The sequence below is a fragment of the Rana temporaria genome, chromosome 12, assembly GCF_905171775.1.
Source record: "Rana temporaria chromosome 12, aRanTem1.1, whole genome shotgun sequence".
Classification (NCBI taxonomy): domain Eukaryota; kingdom Metazoa; phylum Chordata; class Amphibia; order Anura; family Ranidae; genus Rana; species Rana temporaria.
In genome coordinates, this window is record NC_053500.1 from 115,047,582 (window position 1) to 115,058,599 (window position 11,018).

Genomic DNA, 11,018 nt, shown 5'->3' on the forward strand with positions numbered 1-11,018 from the left:
GAATGACATCCTCCGGCTTCACTGCCCGGTTCCCTACGGCGCATGCGCGAGTCGATTGGCTCCCGCTGTGTGCTGGGAGCCGAGTGTTCCCAGCATACAACGGGGGACGGACGGGAAGCAAGGAAAAAACCCGTCCTTTGCCCGTATCGTAGGGCCGGAAGTGGGTGCAGATACCTGTCTGTAGACAGGTATCTGCACCCCCCTCCCCCCTGAAAGGTGTCAAATGTGACACCGGAGGGGGGAGGGTTCCGATCAGCGGGACTCCACTTTAGAGTGGAGATCCGCTTTAAGAATATACTGACAGGTACTGTATTTGCTGGCGTATAAGACTACCTTTTACACTTAAAAAAACTGGCCAAAAAGCAGGGGTCGTCTTATACGCCGGGTCAGCTTCTCGGATGCTTGCTGGATGTTCAGTAATACTGTATGTAGCTTCAGCTACATACAATATATACCGCTTAGCCAATCCCGGTGAGCGATGTATTAAAACGAATACAGAGCCTGCTCTGATTGGAGTAACAACCTCTGCCAATCCGAGCAGGCTACATACAGTAGCCTGCTCGGATTGGCTTTGAGAGTCAGAGAGGCGTGGGCTGATGATGTTACAGGCTCTGCCAATCCAAGCAGGCTTTGTATTTATTAATAGAATACATTGCTCGCTGTGATTGGCTCCAGCAAGAAGGAAGAAGAATATGGTTCCAGTAGGAATGAAGAAGAATATGGCTCCAGAAGAAAGAAATATGAAGCAGGGGTCGTCTTATACGGTGAGTACAGGCAAAAAATCTTTAAAAACTGTAAAATTCGGGGGTCGTCTTATACGCCTGGTCGCCTTTTACACCGGCAAATACGGTATATTTGACCTACAGTTGTCCTCCTTCTGACCAGCTGTCGTCCTCCTCCTGACCTGCACTCGACCTGCTTCAAGCAGGTTTTGAATACAATAAAGAGAACAAAAGACCATTGACACAGGCCCTATGGGAAGAGTTAAGCAGCACATAGATGATTCGATTATCTTTCCTTCCCCCACGGGTGGAAGGAAAGAAAACAGCCCAATTCTCTTATCAATACATTCAGTGTTGATGGGGGAATCCCTTCTGCAGCGCTATTGTGTTCTGCAGGCCGGAAAAACATAATGATTACTGCTAGCGGCTATAGCCTCCGGCGTTAACCAAGTATACAAAATCCAAAAAGCAGTCGATGGATCGACTTTGGTACAATCGGCCTGCTCATACATGGATCTAAATGCGGACTGTCCCTACCAAACTGTCCGAATTTGGATCCATGTATGGCCGGCGTTAAGAGTAGGGTTGTTCCAATACCACTTTTTTAGGACCGAGTACTTTTTTTCAAGTACTCGCCGATACCGAATACCGATACTTTTTTTTTAAATGTGTCCCCAAATGCAGCAATGTCCCCCCACAAATGCAGCCATGTCCCCCCCATATCCAGCCATGTCCCCCCCATATCCAGCCATGTCCCCCCATATCCAGCCATGTCCCCCCCCCATATCCAGCCATGTGCCCCTCCATATCCAGCCATGTCCCCCCCATATCCAGCCATGTCCCCACATATCCAGCCATGTCCCCCCCATATCCAGCCATGTGCCCCTCCATATCCAGCCATGTCCCCCCCATATCCAGCCATGTCCCCACATATCCAGCCATGTCCCCCCCATATCCAGCCATGTCCCCCCATATGCAGCCATGTCCCCCCCATATCCAGCCATGTCCCCCCATATGCAGCCATGTCTCCCCCCATATGCAGCCATGTCTCCCCCCATATCCAGCCATGTCTCCCCCATATCCAGCCATGTCCCCCCCCATATCCAGCCATGTGCCCCATATGCAGCCATGTTTACCCCCATATCCAGCCATTCAAATGAATGCTGTAATGTTCCCCACCCGTATTAACTCTTTGTTCTTCTCAAGACCTCCTACTATCTAGCTCTCTCATCACCTGCGCCCATGTTCGTCTCCAGGACTTTTCCAGAGCCTCTCCAAGCCTTTGGAACTCCTTACCCCAATCTGTCCATCTATCTCCTTCTCTATTAGCTTTTAGAGGATCCCTGAAAACCCTCCTCGTCAGAGAAGCCTATCCTTCCCGCACCTAACAACTGTATTTTCATTTGAGTATATCTGATCATCCCCCACAGCTACTACCCTTTGTTCCACTTGACCCTCCCGTGTAGATTGTAATCTCCAACTAGCAGGGCCCTCTCATCCCTCCTGTATTAAATTGTATTGTGACTGTACTATCTTCCCTGATGTAAAGCGCTGCGCAAACTGTTGGCGCTATATAAATCCTGTATAATAATAATAATAACAACAATGTCCTGACTTGGACATAAACCTCAATAATGATTGGAAAATTCAATTCCTCCCTCTCATGCCTTCAAAGGGTAACTCCACTTTCATAGTGGGTTACACCTGCAAGGAGTTTGCTAAATTTCCTTTTTCAGCATGGAATTGCTCCAACTACATAGATGCCAGCAGTTGAATAACTAATTTACTTCTGTCATCAAGTCATATATCGAGTCAGTGATGTGTAATGTGCAAAGCACAAAAAGCAGAACCATAAAGTCCAAGTTTAACTTTATCCAGACGCTTCTATTATAAAAGCCTCTGTTTCAGGGGTTCGATTGGTCCTCTTTATAATGCTCTATTTGTTTGGGGGTGTGTCGATTCTAATGAAGGACAACTGGGTCTTAAAATTAATTTGGGGTTTATTTACAAATAGGGGTGTAAATACATTACAGTTACAAATAAGGAATTGGGGGAAAATGGAATGAGGTGATAGGGGACAAAAGGGGTCTCGTCTTGCTTAACACTCATCCATCCTCACTGAATCTCTCACACACCCCAATGCCTCTTGTCTAGCCTGAGACTAGGGCCGGCGCTAGCGCAAGGCAACAATGGAACTTGCCTTACGGTGCCAGCGCCACCAGGGAAACAGGGCGGAAAACTGTCAGGGCCGATTCGAGACATCTGCGCGGGGTGCAGTTCACCCAGGCGCCACAGAGGTGGGGGAGCTCAAGCGCTAGAGTGCTCACTGTACCCCTCCCTCCTCTCCTTGTCGGTGTCTCTCTGCGCCGATTACCAACGCCGTGTCACGATCTTCTTCTCCACCCGGGCGGCGCAGCTCCACACATTCCTCTCAGGCTCTCCTTTCCAGATGCCGCCTGGGTGGGGTTGTCACTCTCTCTGGACTAATTAAGGGTGAGGGGGGCGGCGGGGGGTCACTGTACTTCTGGAGGGGATGTCATGTCTGCTAATGAAGGAATGTACCAAAATGTTACTGTGCTGATTCACGCAAAAGATATTTTTAAACATACTGTAAAATATAATAAATTACATTAAATCCGGTAAAAGTGTTGGAACAGTGTGCACAGTGTGCAAATATATCCTTAATAAATATTAGGTTACGTGCAAAATAACCATAAGAAAAATGTGCAAATATGCCCTATTCCTAAATTATGTACAAAAAATTTGCAAAAGTGTATATATATATAAATATGTATAAAATCACCCTCTTCAAATGCTAGGATGTAACCACCAAAATACCAAAATATGAAAATATAATGGCAAATATTAACATGCAATGTGCAATAAACCCTTATAAAGGGAACTTTAAAAGTGTTTTTTGCACATTGCTTGGAAGACATTGCGTGGAAGACATCTTGACCCAAAAGATCATAAAGTTCATTCTTATCCCAGGCCCAGAGCTGAGTTTCTTTTGAGCAGATGACCACACAAGATGTCCTTATCCCTCCCCCTCCTGGAGGCATGCTGTCATTCTGGCCAGGTTTGGGCAGTAAACCCCTGCAGGGGTCCTGGTTTTCAGGATGTGCATCCAGGGGCGTACCTAGAACATTTGGCACCCGGGGCGGATCCAATATCTGCCACCCCCCCCCCCCCCGGTAAAATGTAAAAACACCCCACTGTGCCCCCTGCATCCTTCAATATCTCTTTGTCACTACTGTGTACCCCCTCTCCACAACTGCACCACGGGACCCCTTTACATTTCACAGCACTCTGGACCCCTTTACATTACACTGCACTTCTGGACCCCTTTACATTACACAGCACCCTGCATCTCTGGACCCCTTTACATTACACAGCACCCTGCATCACTGGACCCCTTTAAATTACACAACACCCTGCACCTCTGGACCCCTTTACATTACACATCACCTCTGGACCCCTTTACAACAGCACTTCTGGACCCCTTTACATTACACAGCACCCTGCACCTCTGGACCCCTTTACATTACACACCACCCTGCACCTCTGGATCCCTTTACATTACACAGCACCCTGCATCTCTGGACCCCTTTACATTACACAGCACCTCTGGACCCCTTTACATTACACAGCACCTCTTGACCCCTTTACATTACACATCACCTCTGGACCCCTTTACATTACACAGCACTTCTGGACCCCCTTACATTACACAGCACCCTGCACCTCTGGACCCCTTTACATTACACAGCACCCTGCACCTCTGGACCCCTTTACATTACACAGCACCCTGTATCTCTGGACCCCTTTACATTACACAGCACCCTGCATCTCTGGACCCCTTACATTACACAGCACCCTGCAACTCTGGACCCCTTTACATTACACTGCACTTCTGGACCCCTTTACATTACACAGCACCCTGCATCTCTGGACCCCTTTAAATGACACAGCACCCTGCATCTCTGAACCCCTTTACATTACACTGCACCTCTTGATCCCTTTACATTACACAGCACCCTGCACCTCTTGACCCCTTTACATTACACAGCACCCTGCACCTCTGGACCCCTTTACATTACACAGCATCCTGCACCTCTGGAGCCCTTACATTACACAGCACCCTGCACCTCTGGACCCCTTTACATTACACTGCACCTCTGGACCCCTTTACATTGCACAGCATCCTGCACCTCTGGACCCCTTACAGAATACAGAACCCCCTCAGAATCCAGAATCCCCCCTCATATACAGAACCACCCCCTACAATACAGAACCCCCCCCCCACAATACAGAACCCCCCCCTATACAGATACCACCCGCCTACAATACAGAACACCCCCCTACAATACAGAACTCCCCCCACACAATACAGAACCCCCCAGAATACAGAACCCCCCTCATATACAGAACCCCCCTCCCCATACAGATACCACCCCCTACAATACAGAACACCCCCCCCCACAATACAGAACCCCTCTCATATACAGAAACCACCCCTACAATACAGAACATCCCCCCCCCCACAATACAGAACCACCCCAGAATACAGAATCCCCCCTCATATACAGAACCACCCCCTACAATACAGAACACCCCCCCCCTCAGAATACAGAACCCCCCTATACAGATACCACCCCCTACAATACAGAACACACCCCCCCCCCACAATACAGAACCCCCCCAGAATACAGAATCCCCCTATACAGATACCACCCCCCTACAATACAGAACTCCACCTCATACAATACAGAACCCCCCCAGATATACAGAACCCCCCCAGATATACAGAACCCCCCCTCCTATACAGATACCACCCCCTACAATACAGAACATCCCCCCCCCCAATACATACAGAACCCCCCCCAGAATACAGAACCCCCCCTCATGTACAGCACACCCCCCCCCCTCATATACAGAACACCCCCCCAGATATACAGAACCCCCCCTCCTATACAGATACCACCCCCTACAATACAGAACATCCCCCCCCCCAATACATACAGAACCCCCCCCCCCCAGAATACAGAACCCCCCCTCATGTACAGCACACCCCCCCCCTCATATACAGAACACCCCCCCCCCCCTTACAATAGTGCACACACCCCCCTTGCCTTCAGACCCATAATGCCGTCAGACAGATGATCATCAGCGCGCCGCGTGTTACACTGTCTACACACACAGGCAGCACAGCACAGGGGGAGGCGGCTGCAGCTTCACGCTCCTCGGCTGTGTGACTGTCAGTGTCAGACAGTCACAGCCGTATCTATCAGAGCCGCGGGCGCTGCGCTGCCACAGAGAAGGGGATAATTGCGGTCCCGGGTATGGGTACGGCTCGCACGAGGCACCCCCCCCCCCCGAAAAGCCACGCTTCAGCTGTGTCTAGCGCTGCCTCCCTGTTACCGTGCGATGCGCCATCATCATGCCGCACGCTAAGTAGTCCTCTTCATTCGCGGAGGGGGTTGCGTTGGCCTGACACCCCCCCAGTGTGTGGCACCCGGTGCGGCCCGCCCCCTCCGCCCCATGCTTAGTACGCCTCTGTGTGCATCCACTCCTTCCATATTCAGGAACCATTCTGGCCTGGTGTGGGGGCAGTAAATAGTCTTAAACCCTGACCAAATTCTTGGCAAGATTCTCTTGCCGGCCGAGTGTACGCACACTCCATTCAAAAGAACCGCCGTTCTTTTAAATGGCACGAACGCGGTGACTTCATTCGATGCCGTCGCCACCATCTTGCTACACCCTACCTATGCCTTGGAAGCTACCACGAATGCGTCAAAGTCATTTTGAGCATGCACGGGTTTCCACGGCAACAGGTAAGTTTACAGACGCTCGGGTTTTCTCAGCAGGAAAACACTGCCGAGAATCACGACGAGAAAATAGAGAGCAGGTTCTCTATTTTTCTCGTCTAGATTCTGGGCAGTTTTCTTGACGAGAAACCTCAAAGCCTCGTACACACGCTCGGTTTACTCTGCAATTTTCTTGCTGGTTCTTGCTGAGAAAAACGAGGCTTTAGGAGTCCTACTGGTCAAATAAGAATGTCCATGTGTATTCATCTATTTTTCTTTGATGTTGTTCAATATACATTCCTAATTGGTCTCTGGAGATGCCACATTTAGTTTATGTCCACGCTGGATTTATACACGTTTTTAGCAAATATTACAATCAGACTTTGTACTTTTAAATGAAGTGTGTAATGGACTGATACAACTGGAAGGATCCTGAGAGAGTATTAGTATGATAAGTAATGGATATGTGGAAGGAGCATAGTATTTAACCCTCAGGATGACTACAGGCATCCAGCACACACTTCATGCAACAATACAAATTCCTGATGACGGGGGGGCCCTTTGATGCCCCAAGAATACTGGCTTTTTATGCTGCAAGTGTCAGAAAAATATTAAAAAATCTGGACCTTGTACGATCCGCTCTGGTGCGTTCATCCTTGCACAGAAAGATCCTATTTAAGCGAAGAGTCCTTTCTTCAAGCCACCACTCCTAGGAGAGGTGCTTAAAGTGGACGTAAACCCAATTTTTGTTTTAAGCTTGCACATTGTACAGTATAGGATTTCATATCATCTGTGCCCAGTCTTGCCACACAGAGTTAATCCAGCTCTGAGCAATCCTTTTATAATTTTTCAGTGTGATAAAACTGACTAAAGGAGAGAAAACCCAGTCAGTTCTTCCCCCCTGCTGTGAGTGACAGATGATTTGCATATCTCATGCACGAGCCCGAGAGAGGCATTATATTTTCTCTTATAATTCTCTTATTATTCTCATTATTTTTTCTCTTCTCTCTCTACAATTATTATCACAATGTCTCTGCCCCAGCTCTGGTTCAGTTCTGCCTCTCTGCCTCAGCTCTGCCTCAGCTCTGCCTCAGCTCTTTATAATCGTCCTCTTTCGATTGCTGTTACTTCTGCACATGCACAGGAGTAAATGAGCGTGCTCTGCTTCTTCACAGAACACGCTCTGTTACTCCTGTATGTGCACTTCAGTCTCCCCTTGTGCGAGGCTCATCCTCGCAACGCTGGCTGGCCAGGGGAGTGTAGTGGAATCCTCTGACGTCACGACTCCGTCCACCGAGTGCCGGAAAGAAGATCCGCCCACAGATTCTACAATCTTTCGGGGCTTCGGACAGCTGAAAAGGGGTGAGTTTTGAAAGATAAGGATACATACAGGAGGCCATAGGTGTGCGCAGCCCATTTAATAAGGGTGTGCACCCCAAAGCTCAAACACATATCTGTGTGTATGTGTAAATATACTGATGGTGTCATTAGAGCAGTGGACGGTGTCAGTAGGGCCGATATTGGTGTCTGTAGGGTAGTGGATGGTGTCAGTATTTTTTATTTTTATTATTTTAATTTGTATTATTTTTTGGAAATTTTTAGGAATGTGCGCCACATGGGATGATTAGGGTGTGCATAGCCACACCTGGCACACCCTGTGCGCACACCTCTGTAGGAGGCATGTATATCCAAAAAAGGAGGAATTTGCGCCACATGGGATGATTAGGGTGTGCATAGCCACACCTGGCACACCCTTTGCAGGAGGCATATATATCCTTATAGATATACACTATATTACTGAATTATAAATGATGACAGTGGGTTTACATCCACTTTAAGGGTAATTATTTCTTCTATACTGCGTCAGACTTGACTAAAAATAAACGTAATGGTGTAAGAGATAATCACTTCCTCTATACTGCATTAGACCTGCTGAAAACACTTAAGAGAGCCATCGCCCCACAACTTTTCTTTACTTCCCAGGAACAGTACATTGAGTCATGCCATTTATTCATCAAGCCTGCCCATTAACTAACTGACTAGGGAAGTTCCACTCTGCATTGTTTTCCTTTATGTTACATCATAAATTCTAGGAAAGAAATTAAAAGACAGTGGCCCAGATTCAGGTAGAGCCGCGCAATATTTGCGTGGGCAAAGGGCAAAGATTTTGCTCTGCGCCCACGCAAATATTTGGATTTGCCTGCGATTCACGGAGCAGTAGCTCCGTAAATTGCGCCGGGCGCTATGCTAATTAGCCCTGCGTAAGGGCGCCTAATGTAAATTATTCCGCCGGGGGCGGGAATCATTTAAATTAGGCGCGCTCCCGCGCCGAGCGAACAGCGCATGCTCCGTCGGGAAACTTTCCCGACGTGCATTGCGGCAAATGACGTCGCAAGGACGTCATTTGCTTCTAAGTGAACGTGAATGGCGTCCAGCGCCATTCACGAATCACTTACGTAAACGACGTGAAATTTAAATTTCACGAGCGGGAAGGGCGGCTATACTTTAGCATTGGCTGCCCCTACTATGAGAAGGGGCAGCCTTACGCTAAAGTCGCCGTACGGAAACTCCGTACCTTGCGTGCGCAGGGCCCGCGCAACTTTTGTGAATCGGTGGTAGTATGCAATTTGCATACTATATGCCGATCACAATGGCCGCGCCCCCTAGCGGCCAACGCAAGAATGCAGCCTGAGATATGAAGGCATAAGGAGGCTTATGCCTGTCATATCCTAGGCTGCAGTCCGCGTAGCGATGTTCCTGAATCAGGGGCATTCGCTACGCGGGAGCAAAACAGCTATTGCGCCGCGCAACCTATGGTTGCGCGGGCGCAATAGCTTCTTGAATCTGGGCCAGTGAGTGATTTAGTCCACCAACAGCCATTCATAACTGAATACCAGTTTTGGGTGTCTTGACACTTTTTTGGGGCAAAATAAAGCATGCTAAGCACAGTAACTTGGCAGTAATCAGTTGGCAGTCATCTTTCAATGTAAGGACACCTTTATACACTAGTGTAAGATGATGCACTTTAATAAGGCCTAGATTACACGTGTGCATACCTCCCAACTGTCCCTGATTTCGAGGGACTGTCCCTGATTTGGAGCAATGTCCCTCTGTCCCTCATCCTCCTCATTTGTCCCTCATTTTGGTCTGATCTATAAAGATGTATATAAAATGCACTTTTTATCTATCAAAAAGTGTTTCCCAGTGCTAAACCTTTCATCTGATTTCTAAATTGCTGCATTTGTAAATTCCAAAAGCCAATATAAAGGAATAGTAGTGGTAATAAAGCACTTGTGGGTTTAACCAATCTTATTTTTTTGTTCATTTCTCCTTTAAGGGGGTGTGGCAAGGGGTGTGCCCTATGCCTACATACTTGTTCTGATAGGTGTCCCTCATTCCCATCTCAGAAAGTTGGGAGGTATGCGTGTGGCCAGGGGAGGATGGTAAAAATAGATGATTGAGCTGCAATTTTATGGTGCCCCCCCTCAACCACCCCTTTCACAGCCCCTGACTGATACACATGCAAAAATGAATCTCTCTGTAGTACCGCTACTGAACATGGCCCACTCAAAAGAATATGGTCACACCACAACCATGAGCAATGGTTGGAGTTTTCAGGATTAAAACAGGCAGTGAAAAGACAACATATCGTCTCCCACCCTGCACAGCAAATCGCTTTTCAGAGGGGTTTCCTGGGCTGCAATGTGTAAATGTTCTCCATTTTTTTCATGTTGCTAATTTGCTTTTTTAAGCTTTATATTAAAGAAGTTATGTTCATATGAGTGCCTTCTCATGCCCAGGTTTACCATAAACTGAAAAGAGAATCAGAAATATAATTGCAGAACATTGTTTCAGAAGTGATGATATCCAGTCAGATTAAACTCTATGGAGGCCTATAGGTAGTCGTACCCCGTCGCAGGTTTCTGGAGGTTTCTCCTACATAGTCTCTAGTGGGATAACATTGAATAAAGTAGTGTACACACCAGCCGCTAGACGAGTATGACCAACACTACACATAAGTAGTGTAGGTTGCACCCAAATTTTTTACAAACTGACAGCTCAAAGAAGATGAGCTTTTAAAGGGGTTGTAAAGGTTTGTGTTTTTACACCTGAATGCAAAAAATACCGTAAATACTCGAGTATAAGCCGAGGTACCTAATTTTACCACAAAACAACTGGGAAAAACGTATTGACTCGAGTATAAGCCGAGGGTGAGAATGCAGCAGCTACTGTAAGCGGAAAAGAGGGTCAACAATGCCCATGTGCACGCCTCACTGTGCCCATTGCATCCTCACTGTGCCCATCCTCACTGTGCCCATCCTCACTGTGCCCATCCTCACTGTGCCAATCCTCACTGTGCCAATCCTCAATGTATCCATCGTCACTGTGCCCATTGTCACTGTGTCCATTGTCAGTGTACCTGAAATTGAGAGGCTGCAGGCATCCATTTATTGTTTAAAAGTCACGGTCTCCTCCTGGTCCCTTCCGT